The 14,059-nt window shown below is 41.9% G+C and overlaps 1 pseudogene; it reads right to left on the reverse strand.

Annotated features, from left to right (window-relative positions):
• LOC140203715 (piggyBac transposable element-derived protein 4-like) overlaps window positions 1-14,059 on the reverse strand; it is a 93,359-nt pseudogene that overhangs the window by 1,076 nt on the left and 78,224 nt on the right.

Here is a 14,059-nt window from a genome sequence, read left to right on the forward strand (position 1 = left end):
TTCGGCTGGAAAAAATAGTGTTTAGGGAGTTTTCACCACGGTCAAAGGTCAAAAAGGGTCAAAATTGACCCGAACAGTATGTAAGGGTTAAGGGCTGCCTCCTGTGGTTTGAGAGTAAGAAAAGATGGTACAAATGCAGTAAGCTTGAACCCCTATGCCCACTGCTTCTTGTGTAAATAAATCTCATATCTTTTAGAGTTTAAAAATAATATTAGGAAAATTGCTAACATAATTTTAACACTGTAAACATAACACAGTAATCATAACACAGACACATTTCTAAATGTTGGAATGCTGTGAGCATCATTACATTTCCTGTTTTGAAAACTAATGTTACCAAAGGATGGTGCATTGAAGTTATACTGTACAGAAACAAACTGTTTGGCTCACCATGTGACCTCTTCAATCTTCTGTACTAATCCTATTTCCCATATTAGGAAAATATCCACAAGAGGAACTGGACAATTTCCTTTAAAGTGCATGTGAAAGAAAACAAAATGTAAGTTCCTAGACCATTCTCATTTTTCTAAAACGCAAGAAAATCTGCAGATGCTGGAGATCCAAAGCAACACACACAAAATGTTGGAGGAACTCAGCAGGCCGGGAAGCATCTATGTGAAAGAGCAAACAGTTGACGTTTCAGGACGAGACCCTACTTCAGGACTGAACAGGAAGGGGAGAAGTCAGAGTAAGAAGGAGGAGGTAGGGGAGGAAGAAGTACATGGTGGCGGGTGATAGGAGAAACCGGGAGAGGAGGAGGGAGGAAAGTAAAGAGCTGGGAAGTTGACTGGTGAAAGGGTCAAATGGCTGGAGGAGGGAGAGGGTAGAAGACCATGAAAGAAAGGGAAGGGGGAGGAGCACCAGAGGAAGGTGATGGCAAGTAAGGAAATAAGATGAGAGAGGGAAACAGGAATGGGGAATGGTGAAGGAAAAGGAGGGGGTCCAACATAGATTGGGAGACTGCTTCGCCGAGTTCTTATGCTTGATCCACCAGAAAAAGTGGTATAACCCTGTAACCACCCATTTCAATTCCACTTCCCATTACCATTCCTACACGTCAGTCCATGGCCTTCTCTACTGATGTGATGAAGCCACATACAGACTGGAGGAGCAACACCTTATATTCTGTCTGGGGAGTCTCCAACCTAATGGCATGAACATCAATTTCTTGAATTTCTGATAATTGACCTCCCCCTTCACCATTCCCCATTCCAGTTTCCCTATCACCAGTTATCGCCTTACCTGCCCATGACCTCCGTCTGGTTCTCCTCTTCCTTCCCTTTCTTTCATGGTCTTCCACCCTCTCCTATCAGATTCCCCCTCCTCCTGCCATTTATCCCCTTCACCAATCAACTTTCCAGCTCTTTCCTTCATCCCCTCCCCGTTTCCCAGTTTCACCTATCACCTGCCACCTTGTACTTCTTCCCCCGCAACCCCCCCCCAGCTTCTTACTCTGATTTCTCCCCTTCCTTGTCAGCCCTGAAACGACTCGGCCTGAGACTTGGCAAGGAGCGTTCGTAATAAGGTGGATGAATTGAAAGTGCAGATTGTTATTAATGATTGTGATATAGTTGAGATCACAGAGACATGGCTCCAGGGTGACCAAGGATGGGAGCTCAACGTTCAGGGATATTCAATATTCAGGAGGGATAGACATGAAGGAAGGGGAGGTGGGGTGGCGTTGCTGGTTAAAGAAGAGATTAACGCAATAGAAAGGAAGGACATAAGCCGGGAAGATGTGGAATCGATATGGGTAGAGCTGCGTAACACTAAGGGGCAGAAGACACTGGTGGGAGTTGTGTACAGGCCACCTAACAGTAGTAGTGAGGTTGGAGGTGGTATTAAACAGGAAATTAGAAATGTGTGCAATAAAGGAACAGCAGTTATAATGGGTGACTTCAATCTACATGTAGATTGGGTGAACCAAATTGGTAAAGGTGCTGAGGAAGAGGATTTCTTGGAATGTATGCGGGATGGTTTTTTGAACCAGCATGTCGAGGAACCAACTAGAGAGCAGGCTATTCTGGACTGGGTTTTGAGCAATGAGGAAGGATTAATTAGCAATCTTGTCGTGAGAGGCCCCTTGGGTAAGAGTGACCATAATATGGTGGAATTCTTCATTAGGATGGAGAGTGACATAGTTAATTCAGAAACGAAGGTTCTGAACTTAAAGAGGGGTAACTTTGAAGGTATGAGACGTGAATTAGCTAAGATAGACTGGCAAATGGCACTTAAAGGATTGATGGTGGATATGCAATGGCAAGCATTTAAAGGTTGCATGGATGAACTACAACAATTGTTCATCCCAGTTTGGCAAAAGAATAAATCAAGGAAGGTAGTGCACCTGTGGCTGACAAGAGAAATTAGGGATAGTATCAATTGCAAAGAAGAAGCATACAAATTAGCCAGAGAAAGTGGCTCACCTGAGGACTGGGAGAAATTCAGAGTTCAGCAGAGGAGGACAAAGGGCTTAATTAGGAAGGGGAAAAAAGATTATGAGAGAAAACTGGCAGGGAACATAAAAACTGACTATAAAAGCTTTTATAGATATGTAAAAAGGAAAAGACTGGTAAAGACAAAGGTAGGTCCCCTACAGACAGATACAGGTGAATTGATTATGGGGAGCAAGGACATGGCAGACCAATTGAATAATTACTTTGGTTCTGTCTTCACTAAGGAGGATATAAATAATCTTCCAGAAATAGTAGGGGACAGAGGGTCCAGTGAGATGGAGGAACTGAGCAAAATACATGTTAGTAGGGAAGTGGTGTTAGGTAAATTGAAGGGATTGAAGGCAGATAAATCCCCAGGGCCAGATGGTCTGCATCCTAGAGTGCTTAAGGAAGTAGCCCAAGAAATAGTGGATGCATTAGTGATAATTTTTCAAAACTCGTTAGATTCTGGACTAGTTCCTGAGGATTGGAGGATGGCTAATGTAACCCCACTTTTTAAAAAAGGAGGGAGAGAGAAACCGGGGAATTATAGATCGGTTAGCCTAACGTCGGTGGTGGGGAAACTGCTGGAGTCAGTTATCAAAGATGTGATAACAGCACGTTTGGAAAGCAGTGAAATCATCGGACAAAGTCAGCATGGATTTGTGAAGGGAAAATCATGTCTGACGAATCTCATAGAATTTTTTGAGGATGTAACTAGTAGAGTGGATAGGGGAGAACCAGTGGATGTGGTATATTTGGATTTTCAAAAGGCTTTTGACAAGGTCCCACACAGGAGATTAGTGTGCAAACTTAAAGCACACGGTATTGGGGGTAAGGTATTGATGTGGATGGAGAATTGGTTAGCAGACAGGAAGCAAAGAGTGGGAATAAACGGGACCTTTTCAGAATGGCAGGCGGTGACTAGTGGGGTACCGCAAGGCTCAGTGCTGGGACCCCATTTGTTTACAATATATATTAATCACTTGGATGAGGGAATTAAATGCAGCATCTCCAAGTTTGCGGATGACATGAAGCTGGGTGGCAGTGTTAGCTGTGAGGAGGATGCTAAGAGGATGCAGAGTGACTTGGATAGGTTGGGTGAGTGGGCAAATTCATGGCAGATGCAATTTAATGTGGATAAATGCGAAGTCATCCACTTGGTGGCAAAAATAGGAAAACAGATTATTATCTGAATGGTGGCCGATTAGGAAAAGGGGAGGTGCAACGAGACCTGGGTGTCATTATACACCAGTCATTGAAAGTGGGCATGCAGGTTCAGCAGGCGGTGTAAAAGGCGAATGGTATGCTGGCATTTATAGCGAGAGGATTCGAGTACAGGAGCAGGGAGGTACTACTGCAGTTGTACAAGGCCTTGGTGAGACCACACCTGGAGTATTGTGTGCAGTTTTGGTCCCCTAATCTGAGGAAAGACATCCTTGCCATAGAGGGAGTACAAAGAAGGTTCACCAGATTGATTCCTGGGATGGCAGGACTTTCATATGAAGAAAGACTGGATGAATTGGGCTTGTTCTCGTTGGAATTTAGAAGATTGAGGGGGGATCTGATTGAAAAGTATAAAATCCTAAAGGGATTGGACAGGCTAGATGCAGGAAGATTGTTCCCGATGTTGGGGAAGTCCAGAACAAGGGGCCACAGTTTGAGGATAAAGGGGAAGCCTTTTAGGACCGAGATTAGGAAAAACTTCTTCACACAGAAAGTGGTGAATCTGTGGAATTCTCTGCCACAGGAAACAGTTGAGGCCAGTTCATTGGCTATATTTAAGAGGGAGTTAGATATGGCCCTTGCGGCTACGGGGATCAGGGGGTATGGAGGGAAGACTGGGGCGGGGTTCTGAGTTGGATGATCAGCCATGATCATAATAAATGGTGGTGCAGGCCCGAAGGGCCAAATGGCCTACTCCTGCACCTATTTTCTATGTTTCTATGTTTCTATGTTGACTGTGTCCTCTTTTCCATAGATGCTGCCTGGCCTGCTGAATTCCTCCAGCATTTTATGTGCATTGCTCATTTTTTCTAATCTCACATTTCAGGCTTTCCTTTCAGTTATTTTACTTCTCCTCTTCTGGTAATTCAGTTTTCATTTGCCTCTTCTTATTAATACCCCTTACAAGCATATGTTCACAATACTCTCCCAGTCTGTTCTCTACCCAATTACTAACTTTCCCTTTTGTTTTCTCCACTCCTCACCCATTTCTCTGCACTCAAAACTTATCTCTTACTTTTACCAGTACTAATGAAAGGTCATTGATGCAAAATGTTAGTCGTTTCTCTTTCCAAAGGTATTTTCAGATCTCCATTTTCTGGTTTAGTGGGCACTGTGCCTTCCATGTTTAATAGCTGGCAACACCCAAACTGGAGATGTTAGTGACAGGAGTGTGTAACATTAGGCAGTGCTTGATGTGATTGGTGTAGTTGAGGAAGATAGAATTTTGAAAATGCATTCACAAACAACCAAAGAAGAAAAGTCATTCAGTAGTTTCTGACACAGAAACTGTATCCCGGAGGCTTTACCAGCAAGTTTTTTCTCCACCCTGAATTGGTAACACAATTCATTCATTGTTGCTACATCAAAGTCCTTGAATTCCCTTCACTCTTGGGACTCCTGCACCACAGGGACTGCCAAGGTTTGTGATGATGGCTGATGTGTGATGACCTTCTAGGGAAATTCAGAAATGTTGTTATGACTGTGACAGAAGAGAATGCAAAAATTCTGTTATATTGATAGCTGCCTCTGTTCACTGGTTAACAAATAGTTTAGAAGCTTCTCTGAATTATAATGAGCAGCAAGCTTCAACTGGTAATAATCATTCTCAAAATTGGGTCAGTGGTGGTTTACACTGGCTGGTTTTGTTTCTAAAAATACCCATCATCATTCATTCTACCAAGTATATCATTATTTCTCAGAAAACCAGCTGACGAATTCCACCATCTCCTTATCCTCTGGGACCTGAAGGACATTCTGTGAAGGTAAACCGTTGGAGGAACCCAGGGTACCATGCAGTAGTCTGACTTTATCTTGAGACCAGATAAAGGGTTTCAACCAGAAACATTGACTGTCCATTTCCCTCCATAAATGTTGCATGACCTCCTGAGATTTTCCAGCACCTTATTGTTGCCTCAGATTTCACGATCATCAGTTTCATGTGTCTCCTAAGTCTGATTTTTGTGTGTCTAAAAACATTTTCTGAAGGGGGAAAGTTGTGCAACATAGTCGAATTCAAAGAAATGCCAACGTGATCAATCTGATTCTTTGCAACACTGAGGGCGGGTAGAAACTCAGTATAAATGACAGCTGGTGCTTGTTTAGCCAGGGTCTATTCACACTTTGGAATTTGCATGGTGTGACAGTAATGTTGGTTACATTCCCCATCCTTTTTTTGGAGAATTGCACATCTTGTCCAGTGGATACAATTTATTTTGAAGCTTCAGATGAAATGGGAGCGGGTGCAATTGACTGCCATTGCAAGAACAGATATGGGAGCACCTGTAAACACTCAGGTGCACCTCAGCACCTGATGGCCACATTCTTTCCTGTTTAAGAGGGAAAACTGTTTTCACCTTCCCTGCTTCTGTTTCACCTTGGTCATATGTTCTATGTATTTCCTGTTGCATGCCACATTTCCTCCAAAAAGTATTCACAGAACATGCATAGAGAAGATCAGACTACAGAGGGAATGGAAGCAAGGTTTAGTTTATCCCATTGCCAAAGAACCTGGCCTTACTATTTCAGCAGCTGACTCTGATCCTTGGAGTTGGTCTAATCCTGTTACAATTATTCATTAATCTACAGACTGACAGTGGGCCCAAGCTGAAGATGGCAATGTTGTCCATGTGCAAGGGAGGCTTTGTCCTGAGTGAACCTCTGCTGGGGACTGTCATCTCTCTTATGCTTATGTTCTGTCCAAAGAATTTGGTAAGAGGCACATAGAGAAGTCGGAGGAAAGAAGGCAGCTCTGTCTTGCTCCATATTGGATCGGGGAAATTTGAGAATCCTGTCTGTTATTTTGGATAGTGCTACTCGAGTCTATTTAGAATAGTTGTATCCAGTCACAAACCCTGGCCTGAAATCCCATTTTAGAAGCATAGCAGATAACGCAATGGTATTATCGCATTGGGGTTTGACATTTGGAGTTCAAATCCAATGCTGTCAGTAAGGAATATGCATGTTCTCGCCATGACCACGTGGATCTCCTCCAGGTGTGCTGATTTCCACCCACAGTTCAAAGATGTAGGGCTGAGTGCAGGTCGGTGGGACTAGGTGAGAGTAAGAGTTCGGCACGGACTAGAAGGGCCGAGATGGCCTGTTTCCATGCTGTAATTGTTATATGGTTATATGTACATATTAGTAGGTTAGTTGTTTATTGTAAATTGTCCTGTGATTAGGCTAGTGTTAAGTAGGAAGGGGGTTGTTGGGTGGCACAGCTCATTGGGCTGGAAGGGTCTTTTCCACACTGAATCGCTCAATCATTTAAAAAAAAATAGATCTCAGAGAGCAATGCTGTCATAAGTATTCTGTCAAATGCCTTCCCTTGGCCTAAGCTAATTATACTAATGTTCACTCCTCTGTACTGCACATGGGCAATTATTTCCCTGCATGGTACTCAGCTGTTAGAGATTCTCCCTTTGAATATGACACAGGTAAGGCCTGGTGGGTCATTTCTTCATCACAGCTGGTCTTCTGGAATGATGATTTATACTTTTTAAAGACTTTTAATGTTGTCTACTTATCTCTAACATCCTGAGTATGGACAGATAATTTTGCAGAAATACATATTTGCCAATAGAGTACGTATTAACTGGCAGAGCCTCTTCTAATGTTCAGGTACTGGACACTGGTCTGAAGTATTCTGAGCACAAAACGTGATGTTGTTTGTTACAATGTTGAGGAATAACTCCCTAGATATACAAGCAGTTGGCATATAATTGACCTAACAGACATGTCCCGAGCTGTAAATTAAGTGACAGAGATACATCTTTAACATTCAGGACCCCAACACTGGTTTTGGCCACACACATGACTCACAGTGAGGAGCCTTAATTCAGCTGTACTCTGGTGCCCAAGCTCCATTCAGACACCTACTCACATTCCTGATTTGTAGCATTCAGGCTCCAATCCTGCTCCTGGACACACATCCTGCAGGACCTCTGAATCTTTTGTTCATAGTCCTGGCTGTTCAGTGGGTCAGTTGTTAGACCATCAGGATGTCTGAAAAATGGGATGCCAGATCGTTGGAGTTTTACGATATATAAATGATTCCATAAAATGAAAAATTTATAATGGGAGAGAAGATGGTTCAAATCAATATTCTAAATGCTTCTGGAGACAATACCCAGCCATGAAAGACAATCTTTTTTTTAACCGTATCATTTTGAGGGGTGGCTCTTTATACACACAGACACCCCAGATTTTGTTTGGCAAAGTAAGTATGACAATTACTGTATTTGATGTTCTAGGCGAGAAAACACCTACTCTGGAATCTTCCAATATTTCATTCCACAGAGGTCCTTTTATATCTTTTACACTCCCCTATCTGTGTTTCAAAGGTACGAAATTTTAACTCAATGTCTCACTTTTTATCTCCAGTTCTTTTATCCCCATATCAATGCATGTCAATCTTCCCATGGCTTGAAGTTTCAATAAGCTGAATTATAGGTTCTTTCTTCTTAAATAAAAACTTTTACATTTGTTCATGATAAATGTCTCATGGTCATAATCTAGCATTTTTTTTGTCAATTTCCGAAGTATATTTCATAAGTAGCTTCCAATTGTGAGCCTGCAGCATGCCTTTTCAACAGAAAGCAGCGTGTGTTTATACAACTGTAATTTCAAATTCAATTACTGCTTCTAAATTACATTTGGAAGTTGGTTCAATGCTAGTTCTTCCATAAATCAGTGTATCCTCTGACGATGACCTGCTACTCTTTAACACAATCCACAGCCTGAGGGAAGAACAGGAAGTCACACACCACTCAGCACATACACTGAGGGAAAACTGAAAAGAAAGTGTTTCTCAAGGAGAATCAGGGCACTTCTCCTTCGTAAAGAGGCTATAAAGTTAACACTGGATGGTTGCAGAAGATGATAGTGATCTTTGTATGCAGCTTAAACCAAATCAAATGTACTGTTTTGTACACTATTGATTATTTTATAAAACTTTTATTTGGGTAAGTGATCTTAATCTGTCCCTATGTCTGTCTTTCTCACTTCTTAAACATTAAGTATTCAATTATTCAATCAAATTGCACTTATTTTTTAGTTACTTTAATGCTACATTTACTGGATGTCTGTATATCACTGTTTGTGACCTTAATTCTGAATAGGTCCTCTTGTTTAATAATTTTATTATTTTTATTGAACTTTTTCAATAAATTAACAGAACTTTTGAGTGTGTAAGCTGATCTTAATGAATATTAATTGTTTAATATACAGCCGCCGTATTTCAATTACTTATCATTTGTTTTCGTATTTACTGAATAAAGCTTGCCTCACTCAGCAAAACATATTTTTTAAACTTGAATGCTCAGTCCCAAGGAGTAAAACTGAAACTTGTAGCCGCCAACAAATTGACTAAAATTGATTCACATTACATTGACTTTGTTACACTGCTCTCACGCAAGATGAATACAATAATTTGAATTTTTTAAAATCTAGCAATAAACATAGCAGAGGCATTCATTTATGAGGAACAGAATCTGAGAGTTATAAATCCAATTTGATACTACATGTTTGCCACTCTATATCAGATTGGTAGTATAATAGAGCTTAAATACAGTGGATATAGTGAATGATGAGACAAATTGTACAAGCTCTGTGGAAATAAAGCATTTTATGAATCAAACATTTTCCAAGCAATACAATTTTATACCTTTGGGTAAAGCAATCTGTATTTTTTTTCTCTGTGCTGACATTTGTTTCTTCAGCAGGAGTATTTGAACTGAGTTTGGTGTTTTCAACTCCTTCATGATGTAGTACTTTTGAAGCTGTACATTTGACCTGATATTTATGCATTTTTAACCGTTTACCAGGACCTACAAATTATTTCTGATGGTTTAGTTTTTTTTTAAAGCACTTTAAAGAAAGTTACAGGTTGACAGGATTTGAGAAAAGCAGCTTGTTTATCTTCAGCGTTTGTTGGGAGTAACGGTGATTGATTTTGTATGACTTATTCACAGTATGGCATCTTTTCCAAGGCAATCATTTAGCAAGAACAAAACCCCCAACTCCCCGAATGTCCTTTGCAAGTTACACTCAGTGCTAATTAACCTGTGCATCTTTGACTTGCTGCCACATGGAATATTGGGCAATTCTCTTCCATAATGCATCTATATAAAATCAAAGATGCTTTAGAATATTTCTTTTTCAATTATTTGTGACCTTTTAGTGGATTATGAGCTCTGTACCTGACACCTTCTGGTAAGATGGCGGCGCACTTGAGCACAATGTCTTCTACGGGGCCAACCAAAGGTGTTATTGTCTATTTTAAATATATTTTTTATGATCTCAAGGACCTGATGGACATTAAAAACTTAAAGTACTGAAGGTGTACCACATCAGTGAGTGCTCATTGGTGGAGAAACTGAAGAAGCTGGAGTTGCAGACTGTGCTGCTGTCTGTGACAGAGGGGTCAGTGATCGAAAGCGGTGTGTGGCCTAACAGCAAGTGATCATCTTAATCACTTTTCTCATGATCACAAGATCCTGGTAGATATTGGTAATGTAGAATGGTGCAAGTTTGAATCACTGTTTTATTGGCTAATGGAGGGTGAGCTGTGTGGTTTCATTTGTTGTGAGAACTAGGCCCCAAATGTTTCCCAAGAGAGAGGGAACGGAGTTTGTGTACTCCACCAGAGTGCCGGAGGTGGTGTGGTGCAGCGTTCATGCTGGAGTCAGTGCTACTTTCCTGTGTTTGCTTAGAAGACAAAATGTATTGTGTTTGGCTGCAGACTGTTGCAATATTTATGGATGCAGGGACTTAGACTATTTTTTAAATGTGATTCTATTTTACAGCTTATGTCTGCTATGTGTGCCCTATGCCGTGATACTGTGTTTTGCACCTTGGCCTCGGAGTAACGCTCTGTTCCGTTTGGCTGGATTCATTGGTGTTCATGTATGGTTGAATGACAACTAAACTTGAACTTAATCTTGATTTGGCCTTCTGCAGGTTTGCATCCTCTCTTTTGAAGATTTAAGGATTAGCTTTATTTCTCACATATACATTGAAAAAGCAAAACATAAAGTGAAACGCATCATTTACGTTTATGACCAACACAGTCCGATGTTCTGCTCGGGGAAACTCACAAGCATTACCATGCTTTCAATGCCAGCGTAGTACGCCCACAACTTACTAAGCCTAACCCTAACTCCTATGTAATTTGACATTTGCCAGTAACATCATGTAGAATACCACCAAGCTTGCTCATGGACTGTTTCTCCCACTCTCATTAGGGAGATTACATAGCATCCACTCCAGAACCACCAGACCCAAAACCAGTTACTTTCCCCAAGCAGTGAGGCTGGTCAACACCTCCATCCACATCCCCAACATCACTACTTTATCGATTCCCTTTAGAGTCATCTTATGTACAGGCATTCTTGTGCCTACCATCACTTTATGGATGTACAATCAATCTAAGTACTGTATATAAGCTAACTTATGTATTTACATTTATTGTGTTTCTTTTTATTAATGTGTTTTTTTGTGCTGCATCAGATCTGGAGTAACAGTTATTTTGTTGTCCTTTACACTTGTGTGCTGGAAATAACATAAACAATCTTGAATCTTGGGTAGAGACCAAAACATCAGGAGGAAACATGCAAACTATTTACAGATCGCAGTGAGAATTGAAATCTGATTGCTGATCACTGGTGCTGGCGCTAACCACTATACAACGATGCTGTCCCAAATTACATTTTGTTGAAAGATTATTTTTCAGAAGTGTTAGAAGATGCAAAGAGGGAAGTTGTTAGCCATCAGAAGCAATTGATAAAAATTAGATGTTTTGACATCTAATTACGTAGAGAAGAGTGTTTTACATTTTACCCTACCTTGACTTGATTCAATACAGTGAACTTTCATGTCAATGAGTTTCCCCTCTATCATTAAAGTCTTATCTTTTAACCTTTGACAATATATGTGAACTGATTGGGGAAGTGTGAAAATTAATGTTTTTCCTATACCAACAGCCATATGGACCATAGATGTGTGTTATTTATTCACAGACAAAAGCAAAATTGAATAAAGTAATTATTGCCTTAGCACTATTTAGCATTTAGTCCTTAGCATTCCTCATAATAAGCAGGATTTGTGTTTCTACATAAACCATTCTGCATGGTGACTATTGAGCAGAGGAAGTGACTCTCTCCTCACCATTTTCATACAGTAGTCACAAAATGAGGAAGAGGAAATGGTATTGAGCATCCTGTAACACTTAGCAGTTCAATCTTGTGTTAATAATGGGAATATACAGAGCAAGTCAAGTCTCAAAGCATTCAGAAGAAGGCAGTCTTGGAATTTTACAAAGAGCTGATGCAACTTGGCAGAGATCCAGTATGGCATTAAGTTTATTTGTGCTTCCAAATTCACAGAGCTCTTCCAGCATTCCGGCCTTTGTCACAATGTGCTGTCATTCAGCCATGATTGTTTGCTTTGCAAGCTACAATTGTGTAGAAGTAAAATTATGTTGAGAAAGTCTCAAGTAAGCAATTATAAACATAGCTGAACTCTATTCAGGAGCACTACTGGACAGTGTTCCAATTTAAAATCATTGATATATTTAAACCAATTTTTCCTTTGAAGATTAATACATAGATTCTCCATTGAGAACTAAAACGATTTAAAATTGTCAACATTATAGTATATTTTTTACCCTACTTCATTACACAACAATGGGATGATCTGTTAATAATCTGATATTTTGAATTCTATTCTTCTTAAACAAGACATTCTTTAGGAAAATTCCTAACTGTCGCAAGCATGCTTTTTACCTTGGACAGAGGCTGGCAGATTTTTCTTCTTTTCCCCTTATTTTATAGGCTGCTTAACAAGATAAAATCCCATGGCATTACAGGAAAGATACTGGCATGGATAGAGGAATAGCTGACAGGCAGGAGCCAGTGAGTGTGAATAAAAGGGGCCTTTTCTGGTTGGTTGATGGTGACTTGTGTTCCTTAGGGGTCAGCATTGGGACTGCTACATTTCACATTGTTTATCAAGGATTTGTTGTCACAATGGTGGGGCATTGGGAGCAAGGGTGGACCCAAATGCAAGACACATCTTGTGAGGTTACTTAGATTCAGTTTATTGTACGATACCAGGAGAGCAAGACAGAAGCAGGAATAGTGAACAGGATAAGGACTCAGGACTACTACTAGGCTGGAACCCGTGGTCTGGACTAGGACTTGGAATTGGATCCCAGAACTAGAGGAGACATGAAGTGGCTAGGGTATGGACCCTGAGCCCGAGACTGGGCAAGGACCCAGTACCTGGGTCTTGCCTCGGGCTCAGACCCCAGAACCAGGCACGGCCATGACATGGGCTAGGGAGAGGAGGAACATGGAAAACAGAGCCTTGGTCTCGGAAGAGCAGGTACATGGAACCATAGACACATACACAGAACACAGAGTCGGGACCCCTTCTTGGGTACAGGACATAGGGCCGGGACTCATGACCCTCCGCGGGGCAACGGCAAGACAGCCTGACTTACCCCACGGAGGCGAGGACAAGACACGACAAGACATGACCCCCCGCGGGGCAATGGCAAGACGGCTAGACTTACCTCACGGAGGCGAGGACAAGACAAGACAAGACCAACACGAATGAACACCAGACAGTACCTATCTAGCTCCGGTGATGGAACTAGACCGAAGTGCAGGCAGGGGCTGCAGACGAGGGCTAGAGGCGAGAGGGGCAGAGAAGGGATTCAAACAAGGGGGTAGGACAGGAATCACTGACTGCCAGGGCCAGGACTTGACTCGGAACTGGGAAGCCGCCGGGGCCAGGACTTGACATGGTACTTGAACGCCGCCGGAGCCAGGACGTGGACGTGGTACTTGGATGCCGCTAGGGCCAGGACTTGGATGTGGTACTTGAATGCCACCAGGTCCAGGATTTGGACGTGGTACTAGGATGCCACCGGAGCCAGGATGTGGTGCTTGGGACCTCCGGGTAGTGCCGAGCTCTCGACTCGGCCCGGGAACAGTAGACAGCGGCTCTTGATTCTCTCCGGCGGGTTAACTGACGGACCCACCTTGATGAGGAATCTTTGCAGGCTCGCTTCAGCGAGGTAACTGGACAGGGTTGCTCCAGTGAGGAAAGGCGAATTACTGGCACTCGCTTCGGGCAAAGACAAGGCTTGCTCCGGCCAGATGACATTAGCATGCCGTGACTTTGCAGACGATCCCGCACCGAACGGCTGAAAACCGGAGACTATAAATTACCGGTTCAGCCGAGTGTTAATTGCCTCTAATCACCAAAGTCGAGGGACATGGGAAAACAGGGAATCAACAGTCTGGATCGTAACATAAACAAGCTAAATTTAAAGGGACCCCGATCTGGACCATGACATTTGGATAATGGAATTGATGGCTTTGTGGCAAAGTTTGCAG

The sequence above is a fragment of the Mobula birostris genome, chromosome 10 (assembly GCF_030028105.1).
Source record: "Mobula birostris isolate sMobBir1 chromosome 10, sMobBir1.hap1, whole genome shotgun sequence".
NCBI lineage: Eukaryota > Metazoa > Chordata > Chondrichthyes > Myliobatiformes > Myliobatidae > Mobula > Mobula birostris.